The 22,020-nt window shown below is 42.4% G+C and overlaps 1 protein-coding gene across 1 annotated transcript in view; it reads right to left on the bottom strand.

Moving 5' to 3' along the window:
• The window catches only part of NGF (nerve growth factor), a 466,973-nt gene that overhangs the window by 281,591 nt on the left and 163,362 nt on the right, over window positions 1-22,020 (bottom strand). The window contains exon 2 of the mRNA XM_085599792.1: window positions 11,405-11,452. The gene's annotated coding sequence lies outside the window, so the exon portion shown is untranslated. The remainder of the gene's footprint in view (window positions 1-11,404; window positions 11,453-22,020) is intronic.

The following is a 22,020-nucleotide window of genomic DNA, read 5'->3' as shown; positions in this document are numbered from 1 at the left end:
TACCTTAGTGGGGATGCCGCCTCATGGTCCATGCCATTAGTAACCAAGGATGACCCAATTTTGTACAGTTTCGATGACTTCAAGAAGGAATTTCTCCAAATTTTTGATAGGAGAACAGCATCTCAAGCTTCAGACAACGAACTGTTGGAGTTAAAGCAAGGAAACCGAGAACTCGTGTCTTACCTAGCCCAATTTAATAAACTAGTGGTCAAGACCAACTGGCCCGAGGATAAAAGAGCAGCAGTATTCTACAGAGGATTGCGAGAGGAACTGAAGGACGCTCTATCTAAAATCCATAATTGCCCCACCGATATCTCTGCCTTAGTGGATTTAACCTTAGAGATTGATTATCGGCAAAGTGAGCGGAAAGGAGAACGGTGGAAGGAGTTTAGACCAAGTGTTCCTCGTTTTGACCATGTCAAAACAGAATCCACACGGACAGTAGAGAGTTCTTTGGGAATTGAACCCATGCAAATTGGTGTAGTCAGAGGTCCACTCTCTAAAGAAGAAAAAGAAAAGAGAAGACTGTACAAACTGTGCCTATATTGTGGAAGAAGTGGACATTTTGTCAAGAAAGGAGACCAAAGCTGCCCGCAAAGGAGAAGGAAAACTAGAGGTACCATAGGTAAGCAGAGTTGGACCTGTGGATGCGAATGGAAAAACGACTCCAACAAATCACCAATTGGCACATACACTACAAGCCTCCTCTTCCCATTTGGTTATGACTGTGACATTAAGGTTTAGAGGTATGGTTTGGACAGGAATAACCGTCATGGTGGATTCAGGGGCAACAGGTAATTTCTGCGACCACAAATTCGCTAACCTGATTGGTTTACAAGCTATCAAGAAGGAGAAAAGTGAGAAGGTCAGAGCGGTGGATGGTACAGAATTAACTTCAGGGCCCATAACCAGACATACAGAATTGGTACACATGACTACTGTTGAGGGACACCAAGAGACCTTGCAATTTAATTTAATAGACGCCCCCCAGTTTCAACTGATTCTAGGTTTACCATGGCTAACTGAGCACAACCCGTTAATTGATTGGGGAGCCCGAACTATTCAATTAAATTCAAACTACTGCACCAAAAATTGTTTCAATGATCAAACACATTTTTCTGTGCCCTGCACAGCCACCCAGCTGTGTGAAGGTGGAAGTTCGGTATGTGTGATCCAAACTACTACGTTACCAGAAGAATACCAAGACCTTGCTGATGTCTTTGATGAGATTAAAGCCGAGACGTTACCCCCCCACAGGCCCTATGACTGCAAAATCGATTTAGAACCAGGGGCTAATCTACCATGCAGCAGGGTTTACGCCTTAACGGAGAAGGAAAATAATAATTTGAAGGAATACCTAACTAAGAATCTGGAGAACGGATTTATTCGACCGTCGCAGTCCCCTGTCTCTTCCCCACAAAAGACGGAAATCTCAGGACTTGTATTGACTTTAGAGCAATTAACAGGATAACTGTTAAGAATCGTTATCCGTTGCCTCTCATTTCGGTACTAATTGATCAAGTGAAGGAAGCAAAGCTATACACTTGTCTAGACCCACGAGGAGCGTACCACTTGATTAGACTTCGGGAAGGCGACGAGTGGAAGACTGCGTTCAGGACCAAACTTGGCCTTTATGAGTATCCTGTGATGCCATACGGTCTCTGTAACGCACCAGCGGCCTTCCAGTACTTTATCAACGATGTCTTAAGAGAATTCATTGACCGATGTGCTATAGTCTACATAGATGACATCCTGATTTATTCCAACACGGTTGCAGAACACCACGACCAGGTTAGAGCTGTTTTACAACGTCTACGAGAGAACTCTCTGTACGTTAAATTGGAAAAATGCATTTTCAACACTGATACCGTAGAATTCTTAGGTTTTGTGTTATCGCCTGCTGGAGTTCGAATGGATGAACAAAAAGTGAAGGCGATAACAGATTGGAATCTCCTACCTGTATCAAGGAGGTTCAAAGCTTTATCAGATTCTCTAATTTTTACAGACGATTCATTAATGGATTCTCCAATAAGATACTTCCGCTGATTCGTTTTCTGAAGAAGGGAGTTCCGTTCCACTGGTCCGATGAAGCAGAAGAGACTTTCCAGTTGATGAAGGACAGTTTCACCACAGCACCAGTGTTGCTTCATGCAGATCACTCTGAGCCTTTTTATCTGGAGACAGACGCATCGGACCTAGCCATCGGAGGGATACTTTCTCAGAGGCAAAAGGACACGGGACAGTTATACCCAGTGGCATATCGGTCCCGCAAACTTAATCCTGCGGAATGTAACTACACTATTACAGAAAAAGATCTCCTGGCAATCAAGGATGCCTTCAAAGATTGGAGACATTATTTAATGGGGGCAAAACACACGGTAACAGTGTTTACGGATCACCGCAACCTCAAATTTTTGCGATCTGCTTGAACTCTCACACCACGTCAGCTGCGTTGGTCTCTTTACTTTGCAGACTTTGACTTTGTCATCACCTTTCGTCCTGGATCAAAAAACGGAAAGGCTGACGTCCTCTCAAGACTCAATACAGAAAATCAAACTTCAGCTATTGAAAATCAGCAAATCATACCTGATGGAAAATTCATTGGAACTCTTTCCTTAGAACCTTTTGAACATCACGTTCGGAATTTGATGTCCGACCTTGAAATGGAGATCTGGGCCATGGAAGATCCACAACGTTTCATTCGCAATGGCCTCTCCTATTTCGGCACCACCTTATATTTACCCACCAAGGAGCTACAGCTGAAGGCGATGCAGGAATGTCACGACAACCTCTGGCCGGGCACAAAGGTGTTGTGAAAACTGAAGAATTACTCAAACGTCGTTTCTGGTGGCCATATATGTGCAGAGACGTCCGTCAATATGTGTTAGGCTGTGAGATTTGTGCACGGGGAAAATCGGACAGGCAAGCTCCTAAAGGTCTCCTACAACCCATGCCTACTCCCCCATATCCTTGGCACACTGTCTCCTTAGATTTGATTGTTAATCTACCTTCTTCCCGTGGGTATGATACCATTCTTGTGGTTGTCGACACCTTTATTAAGATGGCACAATATACACCCTTCAAAGGTACACCCACTGCTAAACAATTGTCCCAACTTTTCAATCAACATGTTATCTGCCTTCATGGAATCCCTAGGGTTCTCATTTCAGACAGGGGCTCCCAGTTCCTATCACGATTTTGGAAGGCTTACGTCAAGGGCCTTAATATTGACCATCGGTATTCCACCAGTTTTCACCCAGAAACTGATGGTCAAACTGAACGCATTAACCAAGACTTAGAACAACACCTCAGACTTTATTTGTTAGACGAGGAGGGTGACTGGCCTGACCATTTATGGACTGCGGAGTATGCTCACAATAATACTACAAATGTATCCACTGGCCACTCCCCTTTCTTTATAAACTCAGGCAGACTTCCCAATTCTCATGCTAATTTTTATTTTATTTTTGTAAAATATTTTTATTAAGATTTTGTGTTACAGCACAGCAATAATCAAATTACCATAGCATAGATTATATACATTACTTCCGTCCAATCTAGATATTCCAAGGTACACTATTGAGAAGTACCCATTTAGGAAGGGCACCATATAGATGCCTAAGGTGTATTTTTAAGGCCCTCTTTCCACTGCTCAATGGGTCTCCAAATTCTCCTCCCACGTAGTTTGCCCTTTTTCCCTGTCCATGCATAGATTCCATTCTCTAAATTATAGACAGCAAGCACCTAGCTAACCACTGCTGTAGCGTAGGGGGCACTTTATCTAGCCATGCCTTAGCAATGCACATTCGCAGGACAGACATAGCCATAAATAAAAATTCCTCATGGAGCCCCTCAAAGCCTGCATTGACCCCAAATATGATCAAAACTGATGAGAGGCAAATTTTTATCCCCAGTGACCTATGAAAAAATAATTCAACTGCTCTATGAAGTGTATACAGCTGCGGGCAAGTAGTGAATATATGAATTATGTCTGCCTCCGTGGAATCACAGCGAGGGCAAGTAATGCCTGAGGTACCCCCCCCACTGAGCTATCCTTGCAGGTGTATGATATAGGGAAAATATTGTCTTATAGTGTTGGGCCTGCAGTGCTGCTGAACAAAGTATTGTCCGTCCCAGGTCAAGTGAATCCTGAAAACAGTCGTGATCAGTACCTAATTTCTCTGCCCATTTTATGCCAAATTTCCCTAGATCATCGGGCTTAGCTGCGGCAAGTTCTGCATAAAATCTACGGACAGTACCATTTCCCCCGCTTTCAATAATATCCAAGATTTTATTATTACTGAACCCTGATGGTCCTCCGCGTTTATTCGAGATAAAACTCCGTACCTGCAAGTATTTAAAAAAGCTCCTCCTATCAATACCATAAACGGCCTGCAATTCAGAGAACTGAAGTACCCCACTGGGGCCCACCAGGACTCCTAGTTTCTGGATTCCATGTTCCCCCCACTCTACCATCACTGGATCCATAAATATCTCCCCTGGGAGGGATACATTCTTCAGCATACGAGTATATCTGTTTAATCTTCCAAGGCCAAACTTTTTTGAGAATGCTGCCCATATCTTATACGCCGCCTGCAATGTCTTGAACCTTGTTCTTTTATAATAACTAGAATGTGTGCAATTAAGAAAATAATTCCCCGCTTCTGCCCCCAGCACCGTCGCGTATACATTAGTGAAGCTACATCTATCCTCAGAATCCCTTTCTGCTCCACCCAGTAGCCCTTGCATGTACTGAAGTGCCGCAGCACAGTAATACATTCTAAAATCGGGGGCTTCCCATCCCCCTCTTTCCCTGGGAAGGGTAATGTATCGATATGCCCTCCTTGTTTTGCAGTGAGCCCATATAAATCTGTTCCAAATATGCTCTAATGCCCGAAACCATTTGGCCTCAAAGAAAAGTGGAATCGCCCTAAACAAGTAGAGGAATTTAGGCAAGATGATCATCTTTATCACATTTGTGCGTCACACTTACGACAAATGAAGGTTATGTATCCTACTAAGATCCTGTTTCACTTTATTAATCAATGGCTCAATATTCTGCTCTACTGTGCTGCTCAAATCTGGTGAGATACTAATCCCTAGATAGACAGCCGACCTAACCACGCTATTATCCTTGCAGACCGTGATATTATTTTTAATTATCTGGGTTTTAGCCCTATTGAGCGCATACCCTGAAGCCATCCCGAATACCCAGGCTTCTGCCTCTACCTCTTCGATAGCAGTGACTGGTGCAGATGTGACAATTGCGACGTCATCTGCGTAAGCAAAGGTTTTAAACTCCTGCGCATGCATAGCTAAAGGGAGAATCCTATTGTTATGTTCCAGTCTGCGTAGCAATGGGTCCATATACAGAGCAAATAAAAGAGGTGAGGATGGGCACCCTTGTCTAGTCCCTCGCTTGATCTGCAGTGGGGCGGTGTATCCTTTGTTGATTCTCAGTCGGGCTGAGGGATCCCTATAAAGAGCCTGTATAGCTTTTATATATCCTTCCCCTATACCGCTCCACCTCATGGCCATCCAGAGGTAGTCCCAGGATACCCTATCGTATGCCTTCTCTGCGTCGAGTAACAAGACAGCCATAGGATCCCCTGAGACCTCCGCTGCATCAAAAAGGGTAAACATTTTTGCTAATATGTTGTGTGGTGCCCTTTCCTGGTATGAACCCATGCTGCGTGGGGCTAACCATGCCCTCGATCACCCTGCCTCGCCTCATAGCGAGTATTTTGGAAAAGGTCTTCGCATCAGCGTTCATAAGTGTAATGGGCCGATAAGATCCTGGTTCTGATGGAGGTTTGTCCTTTTTCAGGATTACTACTATATCGCCCCCCCCCCAGGAGCTTGGTATGGAGAGTCCTTGTTGTGCTTGTGCGATTGTGGCCTGCATATCCCTACTTAACACGCCTTGAAAAACTTTATAGAATTCAGGCGGTATCTGATCCGGACCTGCCGCCTTACCCGACGGGAGGTTTTTTAGTGCAGTAACCATCTCCTCTAGAGTTATAGGAAGATCAAGAGCCGATTTCTCCTCCTCAGAGAGAACTGGGTGTGGGATGCCCTTTAAGTATTCCTGAGTGGACGCTACATCGCTTATCTGATTTTGATTATAGAGTTCCGCGTAAAAAAGACTAAAAACCTCCCGTATTGCCCCGGAGTCTGTAACTACATCTCCTCTATCATCTAGAATTTCCTTTATTTCCCCTGCCGCCATTTTCTGCCTCGTGCGTATTGCCAGGATATGCCCTACTCTCTCACTTAATTCATAGCACATTTCTTTCTTAACCAAAAAACTGGCTGCCGCTTTGCTCGCGATACTCTCGATTGCCTCAGCTTTACCGACTGCAATTTTAAGAAGGATTTGCTCCAAAGGTGCAATCTGGTGTATAGCTACATTCAGCTCCTCCTCTGCCTCAACCAACCTTTTCATAAGCTTTTCCACTCTTTCCTTTTCCTGTTTTTTCTTATATAGTGTGAAACTCAAAGTCCCCCCTCGTATCCCTGCTTTAAAAGCATCCCAAACGATAGCGGAGGAGGTACTTCCTCTGTTAATCTCCCAGTATGTTCTAATCCACTCCTTCATATGGTTAACATATTCTTCATCCTTTAATAATACCCTCTCAAAAGTCCAGTTATTTTCCCTGTTAACGACCCTCCCTAATTTAAGAGTGATTATTAGAGGATTATGATCGGAGATTATCTGTGGCTGTTTTTCTATCCGAGTCCTTGCATTAAGGGAGTTAGATACTAAAAAATAATCTAATCTCACGGAGATCTTGTGTGGTGCTGAATAAAATGTGCTGCCAGTGCCTACCGGATTAAACCGTGCCCAAAGATCTGTTAATGAGTTATGATATGCCAAATTACCTATTGCGGCGCATGTCTTTTTCTTGCAGCCGGTATATATCTGCCCCACCTCTGTGCCCAAACCAGTCAGCCCATTAATATTGAGATCCCCACAACAAATGATAGGTTCTGGCCATAGAGGTAATTCCGAATCCAGAAACTCAAAAATATCTGGGTCATCTTCAGTTGACCCGTAAATTGATACTAAGGTGAATGTCTCCCCCTTAGTTGTACATTCGAGTAGAACCCATCTCCCCATTGATCCTCCTTCTTTCTCTTCACTATTGTTTCCCCTCTTTTAGCAAGAACAGCCACTCCCCGAGATTTTGATCCTTGCTTAGTATTCGCCAGCACCAAGAGTCCCAGCTGCTCCAGGAGATAGCCTTTCGTCCCTTCTATGTGTATCTCCTGTAGGCAAGCAAGGTCTAAATGCATTGACCTGCGGAGTGCTGCCACCCGCTGCCTTTTAGTGCCATCATTGAGGCCGCAAATATTTATTGATGCAATCCGGATACTCATTAAAATACATCATATTGCTGTCCTGCTTTTCCCAGCCGTACCTTGTAAGAACTAGAAACGTGCGCTGTGCTGTGCTGTATGTACTGTGTGATCCCCCCCTTACGCTCCCTCCCTCCCCAACCCCCCACCCCAACCCCCCCTCCCAGCACCCCTCCCAGGACCCCCCTTCCCCCCTTTACAGGCAAATAGGTCAAGCATGACCTATGTGTGACCGCTTTTTGGATTGCAGCCATCGCATCCTTCTCCCTCCCAAATGCCAATCAAGACTTTTGTGGATACCCCTAACCCCCTGGAAAAACCAGCACAACCAACTTATAACCCGACCTAGAAAGCCCCCTTTGTAGCCCAGAGTCCCTTGCCCCTTGACTTAGCTTCCAGCAGTTCAGCCACCTTTCTGTCCCTTTAATTCCTCCATGTACTGTTGCGCCTTAACTTCTGAAAAGAACATTTTAACCTGCCCCTTTGTGATCACCTTAAGCCTGGCGGGATATAATAGGTAAGCCTCTGACCCTAGAGCCTGGAAAGGAGCTATTAACTGCCTTAACCTCCATCTTCTCTCAATAGTAGTGTGGCAAAAGTCGGGTCTGGCGAAAAAAGTGATATCTTAAAATGAACGCTTAGCCTCTGGCTTTGCCTTGTCCATAATTTCTTGTCTAAGCAGGTAGTTACCCACATAGACCAAAATTGCCCTGGGCCTACCCTCCTGTGACACCCCCTGCCCCTTCCTCAGTGCCAGTGGAAACTGATGCGTTCTCTGAATTTCATTCTCCCACTGCCAGGATGGTGATTCCGGGAAAGCGCCCTTCAGTAAGCTAACAACAAATAACCTGACATCTTGCCCTTCCACCCCCTCGGCCACACCCAGTAGTCTTATATTGTTCCGCCGCTGCCGGTTCTCAAAATCCTCCAGCTTCCACTGAACATCCTCTGCCATCTTTTCTTGTGTTTGTTTAAAAGTCTGCCAGCTGCTAACATCGTCCTCCAACCTTCCCGTTCTTTCCTCGACATGTGCCACTCTATCTGCCACTTCTTCGTACAATTTGTTCATTTTCCTCAATGAACTCTGTATCTTTTTTGTTGCCTGCCTAGCCCTGTGGCTCTCCATCCTCGCTTCCCCCTGCATCTGCTTTAGAGTGCTAAACAGTAGCTCCAGTGAGGCGGGCTGAGGCTGGGGGGGGGGGGTATTGGATACCAGCTCCCCTTCTAGGCTGAGAGAATTAGTACCATCCTTGTATATTTGTGAGGTAGCAGAGTAGTCCCAGACTAATTTCTTAGCGGTATCCGAGGGGCTCCCAGGCGGGTTGTCTCTTATTTTAGACTTTCGCTTCCTCTGCGTAGTCTTTCTATGAGAAGCACTGGTCCCTGAGTCTGAGTCCTCTCCTGAGCTTGCGTCACTAGATAGCATACACTCCAAGTCCTCATTCAGAGAAAAAAAACAGTCCCCCTCAAGTGTGCATCCCCCCTCCCTCTCCAGTAACCCTTGCTGTTGCAGAGCTTTCGCATCAATCTGGCTTGGCTGACTTGCCAGGAGGGGGTCGCTTCCCCACGTACTCACAGTTTGGTAGGGTGTTGCATGCAGCTCCGACCATAGTCTGCGCACCCAATTCATCCTTATTGCCCACCAGAGATATGGCCAGGGATACGTTGTTGTCAGGGATCGTCTTCTGGGCTCCTCTGTCCTTTCCAGCGCTTACTTTGCCGCTCCTCTGCTCACCAGGCAGACCTCGCACTGCTGAGCCCGGGCGTTGCTTGGCAACCGTACTTTCGACGTCCCTTTCCCCACGTCAGCATCTGACAGCTCCAGCACCTTGGCGGTGAAGGCTTCAACCACGGTAGGCTGTCGCATTGAGGCGTCCTTGGGTTTTCCACTGTCTTTTGGTAGATTCTGTAGCGAAGTGTTTCGGGCGTTATCCGCAGTCGCTACCTCGCTGACATTTCCGCGCTGTTCCCCATTCTTCTTTGAAGTTGTAGTCGGAGCCTTCCGAGCTGTGGCTGAAAAGCGCTGAGCCGCGCCCATGGCTGGGATGTCTTTACTCGGCATTCTCTCGTTGTGATTCTCCGGTTCCTTTTGTTCCTTCGCCTGCTTAGGGACGCGCGGGGGCATTGTTGCTCTCGTTCTGGAAATAAATGCGGCAATCCTTATGAAGCCGATCTTTATGATTGAGAATAGTGAGGCTGTTGGGTATGCTAGCCACCTTGCGGACTCAGGATCCCTTTGTCTTGTTAGCGCCAAAAGTTCAGAGCCTCCAGGGGTCCACAACATCCTACTCAAAACTCCATCCTAGGTCCAGGGAGGGAGAAGGCGAAATTGCGACTGAGCGCTACGATCCAGCAGCGGCCATCTTGCCCCAACAGAATAAAACTTCTTGCGCATCCCACCAGAAGACCGTTAATTCTCATGCTAATTTTGAGAAAGTTAATGTCCCGGCTGTTCAAGATATCGCCCGACAGTTAACTAAGATCCATCACTCAGTAACCCAGAATCTGTCGATCGCGAAGGATCATTACAAACACTTCGCTGACCAAAAACGTAAAAAAGAACCTGAGCTTCATGTAGGAGACTTAGTCTGGTTGAGTACAAAAAATCTCAGACTTAAAGGTCCCTGTAAATTTCAGCCTCGTTTTATGGGTCCTTATCCAATTGAGAAAGTCATAAATCCAGTCACTTATCAACTATCTCTTCCTAACACTACCAAAATTCATCCAGTCTTTTATGTTTCTCTCCTCAAACCAATTCAACCGGGGTTGCGCAGGACCTCCCCTCCTGATCCTCTGATTGTTAATGGTGAGGCAGAGTATGAAGTTAAACGAATTTTAGATTCAAAACTCATACGTAATGAACTTTTCTACCTCATTGATCGGCAGGGTTATGGACCTGATGAACGTTCCTAGGAAAAGAGTACTAATGTCCATGCCCCTCGATTAATTAGAGCTTTTCATGCACAATTCCCTGCTAAACCACGATTGGAGGAAACCCCGTTGGGAGGGGGTACTGTCAGGACTCACAGGAGGTTTCTCCTTTTAACGCAACGCTGGCTACCATCTCCCCCCTACTAAATTATCAAAGGTCAGTTCATCCCTCAAGCTGGAGTGCTTGTTGGCACCGATGGAACTCCAAGATGGCTGCCAACATGCACATACTGCACCAGCACACTGCTGTTAGCAGTCTAGTCTTTTAGGCTTCAGAACACCTGGTGAAGAGTGCTTCAACATTCCACTGCGCACTTCACTGAAGAAATAATTGGAAGAGCACCTGTTTTCCCCAGCGTCATGGAAGTCAGTTAGGGTCGTTGCGATAACAGGGTTAGCTTCATTGGAACTACATTCCCTCACTAATCAGGTTAGTGTTAAACTATTTAGCTAAAATAAACCATTCTGTGAGAACATTTTATTGTGTCAGAGGTAAATTTCTATTTAAAAAGGAAACAAAGTCAGAAAATATTTTCCTTTGTTGGAAAAACTGGAACTACCTTTCAGTAATTTTGATTTCCTTATTCAGCTGTTCCAGAATCTGTCAGACCCAGATGTGACCTTTCAACACACCATGTCTTCTTTGACTGAAACTTGTTCACTCTTCAGAGAATTAAATAAAAGGTGAAAGTCAGGGTCAAAAGCCCAGCTGTTCACTCTTCAGAGAATTAATTAAAAGGTGAAAGTCAGCCGGCATATTTCTTTCTCATGCCAGTGTTAGGTTTGAAGATAAATAAGTGAAGGCCCTGTTAAGAACTCCAGTAATGTTCTATGGCCAGAATAAATTAACTCTTCAGCAAACATTAAAATGGGGCAGAATAAATTGTGCTTCCAGCAAACATTAAAACTGAAGGCCTGAATAAAAGGAATGCTTCCTTTTAACATTTAACCTAAGTTCTGAAGCATTGTTTAAAAACTAATTAAAGACAGAAAACCAGTCATCCTACTTCAGAAACCCCAGTTCAAGGCCCACTCCAGTCTCTTAACAGTGAGTTAATAGAAAGAAAGAAACCCAAATAATACGTAAATTAGGAATACAGAAATAAATACTTACCTTATCTTTCTTACATTAAGGAATAGCAGGATCAAGTGCAGATTGTACCTGAGAACGAAAAGAAAAGAGATTTGAGTGAAGACTTCTCATACAACCAAGCAAACAATACATGAGAAGTAGAAGAGAAGTAAGCTTCAGTAAACTTTCTGGTAAGATAAGTTATATATACACCACAGAAAAATCAGTAAGTTAAAAGGCACAGTAAATAAAGGTTTTTACATGTTAATGTTGCAGTCCTGTAAGAAGAAGAAGAAGACGTAGCTGAACAGGCAGAATATTGGAGCAGTCTCTTCTCTGTCCCAACCCCTTTCCCCCCCTTAGAACTTACCTGCAATGGAATACTAAAAGACCTAGCAAGGTTGGTTCTGAGAAGGGTATTGGGATTTAGCGTCATTCTGCTCCTGTGTGGTTCAGACAGCAATAAATATTTAGACCCTGACATTTACACACTGCCTCTAAGTTAAACTTGACTGCTCTGTGCCTAGCAACCAGAGAGTTCAGCACAGGTTCATTTGGGGTTTGCTTGTGACTGCACTCTGGCAAACATTGTGGTTGCTGCTTGAGTAGGGTTTCACCCCCCTCAATCAGTAAGCCAGTTTATTACAGCCGGGCATCTATCTAAAATCAGAGAAGAACTGGTAGTAGTTCAGTTGCTTGTAAAACCTCTTAATGGTAAGATTCTAGACCTACATTTTATGTACAAAAGCTTGGCTGTTAACGGAACAATGTCATCTAAAAAGGACTCAAAATTTGGAACACTTTTGATATCCAAAAATGAATAATTATGCCTCCTATTTTCACAGAGCAAAACCAAGACTCCATGGCATAAGACCAAAAATATGACTGAAGAGCGCTGTTGCAGCTAATGTGGAGCGAAGTTCATTTATTTAGTTTTCTGTGGATTCAACTCTAGTCCATGTTCATAAAGAGCACAGATTGATCTAGGAAGGATTGAAGGCCCATTGGGGTTTTGGATATGAGCAAAGTGTAGTTGGCAAGTAACAGAGCTGGGATTTTACAACCAGCCATTTTAGGAGGATCATTGCTACATGCATGAAGATGATCAAGAGCTCCATTCATATAAAGTGAACACACGGCTAGTGCCAAGACACAGCTCTGTCTAACACCTTTATCAACTGGAATATGTTAAGTTAGATCCCCATCCTTTCCACGCCTCACCTGGGCATAAGTATTTTTAAGGAGTTGAATAAGAATGTCCACAATGTTATCTGGGAGACCAATATACTTTAATACTGTTGATAATTTTGATCTAGGTATCATAACAAAAGCTGATTGAATGCTAACAACGACAAAATATAGATGTCCCCATTCTATCTTTACTGTTTTCCAATAGATAAGGAGAAATCGAAAAATCTTATCTGCAGTATTCACTTTCTCCCTAGATCCTGCTTGTAGGTGAGTAAGAACAGCGTTTTATAGCATCCAATCTTAAAGCTTATTAGGCAACTGCCTGCAAAAGACTTTTTTGCAGATTATCAATTAAACTGATGGGGTGGAAACTGACAGCATCCTCTTTATTCAGTTTTTTATAGATGGGGACAATTCTCGCACCATGTCAAATGTCCAACATAGAAGCTTGGGACGCTATTGCATTTAGCACCTCATTTATGTATGGACCTCATTCCCATAGTTCAGAGCAAAAATATGATGTTGATGTCCCCACTACAAGGGATAGGGGTTTAATATGTGGGCAACATCTGGGTGTTGTATATGACAACATCATTCGCTGTGGCAGCATCTACATGTAAGGGTAATTAATATAGAAAAATGTGAAGTGCTGGTACAACCATGAATGTTATCTTTTGAAGGTGACAGACATGGGTGTGATCAAGTTTTAATTGGTCAGTGGGCATGACACATTACAAGGAGTCAGTTATTAATTCAGGGGTAACAGTCGCTCAATATGCACTGCCTGTAGATGTCATGACACCGTCAGTGGCTAGGTCACTTGTGTTATTGTGCTCTATATGTCTCATGTTGATTTATGTGAGTGATCTTCATGACCAAACACATCCTATAACTCTGTCTAGATGCACAGTAATCTTGATCTTGTAGCGTGTTGTGGTGTAGTCCACATGCAAAGAGTGGAGGGGAAACAATGTACACACATGTATATTATTTTTAAATGATGTTCCCCGATGACAGGACAAATGGTCCCGAAAAGCATTGGGAATTAAAGATACATTGTTAGAAAACCATGCATCATGGGGAGAAACAATAAGTGTGTGATAATAATGAGCAATATTGATTGAGGAAACAAAGATATAATTATCCTAAGAAACATTGAAGTATTTTGAATAATAAAAAGTGAAAAGAAGTGGACATCAATATCTCCTGCGAGTGTCGTGGTCTCGAACAAGGACGTCATTGTGGTTAAATAAAGCTACAGTTTTAACTACCAAGTGATTCAGGAGGTTAACTGGACATCAGCAAGTCATAGCTATAACCTAATAAATACCAATAGAGGACATTTAAAAATATATTGTGAATATTGATACCATGTATTTCAGTGACACAAAGTGGCAGGCCGTTTCTGTACAATTGTTTATGAACATTATTTGAATCATGCTAACTGAATGGAACCAGAATTGAACAAAAATATTTAAAAAAAAGAAAAAACATAACTCAATAGATGGAATAAATTTCAATAAATTATATGATCTGAGATCAAAATATAAACTTATCAGTGAACTTAACAGTCATGTCCTCATAAATGTTTGTTTGTGTTAGACTACATGTATGTAGGAGTTCACGAAGGAACATAAGTAGATGTTGCATGCTGCATTACTTTTGCTTATCTCTGGTGGCGCTTCCTCTAGGTCTGCAGTGTCCTGGTCTTGAAGCCCACACAGCAATTCAAATTCAGGGGTGGTCACAGCAGCCACCTGCTGCTCTGTGGCAGCGAGCTGTTCCTGTCTCTCTGCTCCTCCACCAGTTCCTGTTCTTTTGTGTGCCATTTCATTTCATGGCAGCAATTTTAAGCTCTTTCACAGTGCACCAAGTAGGTGGTACCACATTTACAGTCCCCAGAATAATATTCTACAGGGTGGCTTTCTTGGCAGGAAGATTACAGGGCACAAAAAGCTGGGAGTGGAGTTTTGTCACCTCACTAGTGAGGATCTCTAACACAGTCACACTTAATTTCAATGATTTCTTCTTTTAGAATTGTGGCTTTTTTTGATCACTCCTGGAAAGATTAGCGCAAAGTGTAGATCAGCAGTGCGAAAGTTGCAAAATATGGAGCTGAGGTATGTCTGAAGGCAGTATTGTTCTCTCTATCCTAAACTCATAAGCGCACCCAACCCACATTATTGCATGGCGTCTCAGAATTTTATTGCATGACGATTCTCCTCCAAGACTTTTATTCCTGGATGAGTAGGATATTGCCCAATGATCTATTGTCCAAATCTGAAGAATTAGCACTGGAAGTCGTTGTACACCTATTACAGCATTGTACTTAGTCATACAGCACATGTAGCATTTCCTTTGCCAGTTGGGTGAACTGTTTAATCATCATAAGGCAATATAATTCAAAATATATACACATAGCCAAATGTCAGTCTTTAAATTCTCTAAAAAATATATGCTGTCCACCTAATTTTTTTTCAACAAGTTAGGAGTATTAAATGGATAAATATCTAGATCTATGGGGCACACCTGTGATATCAGCAGTATTTGCATATGGTTTACAGAATGGCATATTGGATCTCTTTACCTTTCCAAATAATATCATTTTCCAAATGTTGTTTTATTTGTGTGATCTACGTGTTCACTAAGCAATTCAAAATAATAATATACTAAGAAAATTACTATTAGCAGGAAGTTAATATTAAAATAAAATGGTTAATATGGACAAATACACAATAAAATTTCTTTGGTAGCGATTTTATACTTTCAATAATATTGTTTGGTAAGATATGTATACACATAAAAGAACTATTAATATTAATGTTGTGTTAGAACGTGCACAGCTCTTTTTAAAGTGTAGGTTCTGTGTGTACCGTGCTCCTGGGTATCGCTCCCTGACTTGGAGCGTAAAAATATCACAATGGTAGCATCCCCATAAGCGTTGGGTATGTCCCCCGGGCACAGGTTAATGGTGCTATGTGTAGAGCTTTCTCGCTTGTTAGGGCGAAAGTATTCGACAAGTTCTTCAAGTGTTCATTGCAGTATATATTGTTTTATTCACAATACTTTTTTTTCGTTTCGTTTCAAAGAAAAAGACTTCAGTTCCCAGAATGCATCATTTCGGAGTTGACATATACATTTCTCTCCCAATGCATTTCGGTCCACTGGCCTTCGTCTGGTGAGTATCTACAAGATTTAAACCTAATTTTTAGTTAGATGATTGCTGAGGTAGCCACTGAGGTTAGGGTTAATAGTGACGTAGCGAGTCATCTTGTCCATGACGATTTTGGCAGTGTGTTAGTAGTGCAAGTATTCATTACCTCGTGGTAGCGCATTTACCCTTAATCTATATGTCCACAGTTTCGAACTCCTGTCAGATGATTTATGGCCAAAGTTCGTTAGCTGGCTTGTGCAAGTATACATTAGTGCTGTGTGCACGGTATTTTTACAATAAAAGTGACTATTCACCATTAACTGTCTACTCCCAAATACGTGTCTTTGAAAGCTGGTTAGCTGTGTTCGCTTACCGATTTAATGCGGTGTGTTTCTCATCTTGTGGCAGTTTGGCGAGTGTTTAAAGTTGGATTTCATGCTCCCGTTTGTTAAATGGTAAAAGACCCATTGCGTGTCAACGTGCGACATTAAGCATAGAAAGTGAACTCATGCAACATTATAGAAAACTGGGCGTATTCTTGCATCTGGAAGACGCTATGGGCGTTGTGAGTGAAGTAAAGAGAATCTATGGTGCAATTAGTTTTTCGCAACAGGTGAATTTAGATGTGCTTCATAAAGTGAAAAACGAAAAAATAAGTCACAAGAAAAAAACGGACAGCAAAACAGCTTCCTACACGTCAGTTGATATTGCTAGACATCATAAACAGACTAAAGTGAAATTAAACACAAAGTAAACATATTGAAAACAGGGTATGCTTCTTAACAAATTGCATTCATGGCGTAGGAAAAATGTAAAAGAACATCATATGGCAGAGAGTCCTATGTTATCTCATTATGTACAAATTGGCTTTTACGAACATCATCCGGTGTACTGATGTGCTCATACTTTATCATGTAAAGTCATAAATAGCATAGAAATTCAACCCAATCATTCATCCCATTAGGTTTCAAGGTATTCAGGTGATATATCCAGTAATTCTCTCTCTGTCATAGAGTATTATGGTTGTCCTTTCCTTCTTGTTTGTCAATTGTTTCCAATATACACCATTTGAGTTGGCTAATGTTATGACTGGCTTCAATAAAGTGATTCGCTACTGTAGATTTCATTTGATTAGTTCTGATATTACTTTTATGTTCATTCAAACGTATTTTTAACTACCTTTCTGTTTGCCCTATATACACCTTCCCACAGGGGTACTTAAGCATGTAAATCGCATTTGATGTATCACATGTGGCATTTACTCCTAAGTTGATCTTGTGTCCCTTCCTCAGGTGAGTGACAAAAGTTCCTTTGATAACGTTATTGCAGTTCCAACAAGGTAGTGTACCTTTGTATGATGTTTGTGGAGGTCTCCTGATGGTATGTTTTATAATTTCTCCTACGTTCTTGCTCCTTGTATGTGCAAATATAGGTTCCTGGTCGAATATATGGTTAAAATCCTGTTCCAACTTCAACATTGGCCAGTGCCTTCTTATTATTTTTTTGAATGAAAGGCTCATAGTGGAATACTTACAAACGCACGTTATTCGATCCTCCGCCTGTGTTGTGTGTGTTGCCAATAGTTCATTCCTGGACTTGCTGTTGCAGCGGTTTTTAGCCTCTGTCAATATGTGTTCCGCATATCCCCGTTCCCTAAACCTTTGTAACATACTGTCACTTTGTTCAGATTCTCTTGTAGGGTCTGATACTATCCTCTTTACTCTTAGCAATTGAGTATACGGAAGGTGGTGTTTGAGAGGTTGGTGGTGGAAACTTTCATATGCCAAGGTGTTATTTCTGTCTGTTTCTTACCTGTATAAGTCTGTTACAAATTCTGTTTGGGTCTTCGTGATTTTTACATCCAAAAAGGTAATCGTGTTTTCTTGTATCTCAAATGTAAATTGAATTCTTTTATCTATCTGGTTGAGTTTAGATATTTCCTCCATAAGTGTCTCACTTGTACCTTTCCATATTATGAATATATCATCAATAAATCGTAGATATAGCTCTGTATGGGTTTTCCAAGGTTGTGTGTTGAAAAATTGCTCTTCCTCGTGATTCATGAAGATGTTAGCATATGTTGGTGCTGCACAATTTCCCATTGATGTACCAGTCTTTTGTTGGTACCAGCTGTCCTTCCACCAGAAGTAGCTATGCAATAGAGTGAACTCTAGAAGTTCCATAAGGAACACTTTAATTCCTTCTTCGTACTCCATGTGTAACAGTGCCCTTTCTACGGCATCTATTCCTTGTTGATGCGGGATTGATGTGTATAAAGATTTTATATCTTTGGTACCCAATAATAAGGATTCTGCTCCTGTTATCTTGATTTGATCAAGCTTGTTGATAAAATCCGTTGTGTCTTTAAGGAACGTTCTCATTCTGGACACATAAGGTTGCAAATAACGGTCTAAAAATGTGCCCACCGGTTCATGGAGGCTACCAGGAGTCGACACAGTGGGGCGACATGGGGGTCTCTCTAGGTTTTTGTGTACCTTAGGCACCATATAAAAAGTTGGGCTCCTGGGATTTATTTGAAATAGGTATTTTTTCACTTTGTCGTTTATGACGCCTCCAACAAGAGCTTTTTCAATGATGTTTTGAAGAGTTTTCTTGAACTGATCTGTGGGGTTTGTGTCAAGCTTCATATATGTGTTTTGGTCAAGTAAGTGTGTTTCCATCTATTCTAGATAATAGCTGGTATTTAATATCCCCCAAGGCTCCTCCCTTGCCCGCTTTTTGACATGTTACTGTAGTGTTGTTTGCTATGGACTTTAAGGTACCAAATTCCTTGGCCGTTAGGTTCCTGTGTTTTTGTCTTTTTTGAAAACTAAGTTTTGCGATGTCTTGCTTTAGCAATAGCTCAAACATATCCAAACACTTATGGCTCACTGGGGCAAGGTATGTATGTCTTGGTCTTAAGCCTTTCAAAAGGTCTTCTCCCTCCTCCGAGCGGTCCGTGACTATATTCTCAAAAAAGTGTCGGAGTCTTAACTTCCTCATCAACTTGTAGAGGCTAATGTTGAGTTCCAACGGGTTCGTGTGTGCCGTAGGCACAAAAGATGTTCCTTTTTGAAGCGTTTGTAATTCGAACTCGCTGAAGTGAAAATCCGAAATATTAATCACTAGGTTATCTGCTGTGTCCCTTTCTTGCCCTTGTCTTTCTTCGATGTCACATTGCGTGTTTGTGGTTGTTCTTTTTCTTTCTCTTTGTCTTTTTCTCTGGCCCCGCCTGGGTCGTCCCGATCGACGGGGTCTTCTTCTAAAAAAGGAACACTGCTTGTGGTTGGCTGATATGATCCCAACGTTGGGGTTGCCTTATCTATGTGTCTAGATGGTACAGTTGTTTCTCCTTAAGAGGAAGAGGTATCCGTATTTGCACTGTACGGTTTGTTCTGTCTCCTTTGGGCATAAATGTCTGCCCACATGTAGTCTTCTCCCAACTTATAATCAATCGTGTCTCTATGATATTTCCTGATTTTTCTATCATTTACCTCTTGTGTGTGTTTTAGTAGTTGACTGTTGATGTCTTCTAAGGTTTTTGCTAGCTCTTCTGGGGTCATTGATTTGTCAAGTTCTGATTTAACTGCCGATATTTCTTTGCCGAGTTCTTCTAATATACTTGAGAGTTCCTCGATTATTAGTAAAATCGAGTCTAATGAGCACTTGTTTAATATTGCGTACCATCTATCCTTGAATTTCTGGACGTTTTTACAAAGGGACGGTCTTAGGGGGATTCTCAGACCCCTAGGTATCCTTTGTGCTTTATTGTATCTTATCATTGTGCTGGCGTGTAATCGTTGATTGATCTCCTTCCTAGATAAATATAGTAGTTGTCTCACATTCTGCTCTTTGGTGCGGTTCGTGGTGTACTCAGTGGTATCCTCGTGAATTAGTGCGTAAATCCTTGACGCTTCTTCATTGGCGAAGGCGAACGTCTTCGCCCTGGATTCTGTTAGAGTAGATATTTCATCATACGACATTTTGATGATGTGCGAGCTACGTTCTGAGTTCAGGACCGATTAATATTAATGTTGTGTTAGAACGTGCACAGCTCTTTTTAAAGTGTAGGTTCTGTGTGTACCGTGCTCCTGGGTATCGCTCCCTGACATGGAGCGTAAACATATCGCAATGGTAGCATCCCCATAAGCGTTGGGTATGTCCCCCTGGGCACAGGTTAAAGGTGCTCTGTGTAGAGCTTTCTCACTTGTTACGGGCCAAAGTATTCGACAAGTTCTTCAAGTGTTCATTGCAGTATATATTGTTTTATTCACAATACTTTTTTTTCGTTTCATTTCAAAGAAAAAGACTTCAGTTCCCAGAATGCATCATTTCGGAGTTGACATATTCATTTCTCTCCCAATGCATTTCGGCCCACTGGCCTTCGTCTGGGGAGTATCTACAAGATTTAAACGTAATTTCTAGTTAGATGATTGCTGAGGTAGCCACTGAGTTTAGGGTTAATAGTGACGTGCCTGATGTCCACCTAAATGTTTTATTCAGTGGATAACTAGTGTTCACAAATATGTTGCTACAGTCTCCACCCTCTGAGCTCAGCTCTTCACAGGATATTTAAGCGCGATTCTGGAAAACTTCTGTTGTATCTCTCATACAACAGGCATTCAGTGCCTAAGCATGATTTCATCCTCCATCCAGCAGTGTTGTTGGATTATCTACAATCGGAAGCCACGTTGGTACTGAATATTCCAGAAACACTCTGCCAAACTCGGAATGTATTTTCATTTAAACTGCATTTTCTAACTTTTATGGAATCCAACCCAATTTATGGCCGTCACATTATATTTTTATTAAACAAGGGAATTTGCTTTACCCATCCTGTACCAGATTATTGTGTATTTTGTATCAAAAAAAGAGCACAACTGTTCAGTCAAAATATTGTCTGTAAAGGTGACTGAATCACTCATCCTGACTCTGCAGTTTTTGGTGAGTTTTACTTGTTTCCCCTAAAAAATCTCATGTACTTTTTTTTGCGAGACATATTATTTTCTAACAGTGAGCTTAAAGCCATCAATTGCTTACCATTGGTTGGCTTAATTGTCACTCTCATTTGCTTGCTACTTATTGGTCAGCTGTCATAGGCTTCCTTCCTCTACATGTGTGTGTCCCTCCCCTTGACCATGGATGCAATACTTGTATTTTTCCAATGCTTGTTTTTTAGGGCTACATTTTCTTTGTGTTTGGGCACTCTACAAGAGTCTGTGTTTTTCAGCTGGCTTCCGTGTATAGTTCTCCCTTCCTTGTTCCTCCTGTCATCCCTCCTTCCATGTTTCTTGTTACTTGTCCCAACTCGCACTCCCTTCTTCCGATATCTGTGTTGCTTGCCCAGTTCTGCCCACTTTCCTTTTCGTTGTTTGCGTTGCTTGCCCCCACTTGGCCTCCCTCCTTCTGTTGACAGTGTTGCTTTCCCCATCTGTCCTCCCTCCTACCATTGTCCATGTAGCTTGCCCTGACCCGCTCTCCTTCCTTCTGTTGTCAGTATTGCTTGCCCCATAAGTCATCCCTCCTTCTGTTGTCTATGTTGCTTGCCCCATCAGGCCTCGCTCCCTCCATTGTACATTTTGTTTTCCCCAACCTGCCCACTTTCCTTCAATTGTGCATGTTGCTTTCTCCCACCTTTTGATGTCTGTTTTGCTTGCTCCTTCTCACACTCCCTCTACCATTTGCCTGTGTTGTTTGCATCCACCCACTTTTCTCCAGGGCTGTGACATTCCTACTTAGAAGGGACAGCATTTGTTCTCAGATTTGGGCAGCTGGTTCGGGTTTAGGCAGGAGCTGGTATTGGAGGGGAAAAGCTATACTGAAGGGTCGCGCAGTGAGGGTGGTGTAGACCACTGGAGGATGGCCACTTTCAACCGTGTATTAACCGGTCTGTATTTCCTTAGTAGCTGCACCAGTAGCATTGTTTATTATACCAGGTGAACTTTTGCAGCGAGCTATATATGGCATGAAAAATACATTAAAAAAGAATACTACACATATGTTACACCAACCGAAAAGAGTATAGACCGAAAAGAGGAGGAGACATTTTAGGAAATTGGTGTGTTCTACACAGACAACTATACGTGCGGCCTACAGCTCGTGTGTAGTTTATTCTGCATTTTTTTTTTTACAAATAATGTGGGGGCTCCCAGAGATAGAAAATGATGTTGCAGAAGAGATGCTTTTGTTCATTACTAGTTACAAACCGCGCTTTGAATTTTATATTTTTTGCTGTAGTTTTGTACAGGCCTACGAACTCCGTTAGGTTTGCAGCGTTTGAGGCATCACAAACTATTCACGCCATCGTAATCTC

Source organism: Triturus cristatus, chromosome 1_1, assembly GCF_964204655.1.
Source record: "Triturus cristatus chromosome 1_1, aTriCri1.1, whole genome shotgun sequence".
Taxonomy (NCBI): Eukaryota; Metazoa; Chordata; class Amphibia; order Caudata; family Salamandridae; genus Triturus; species Triturus cristatus.
The sequence above is the reverse complement of the archived record's forward strand: the minus strand, read 5'-3'. Positions and strand labels throughout refer to the sequence as shown.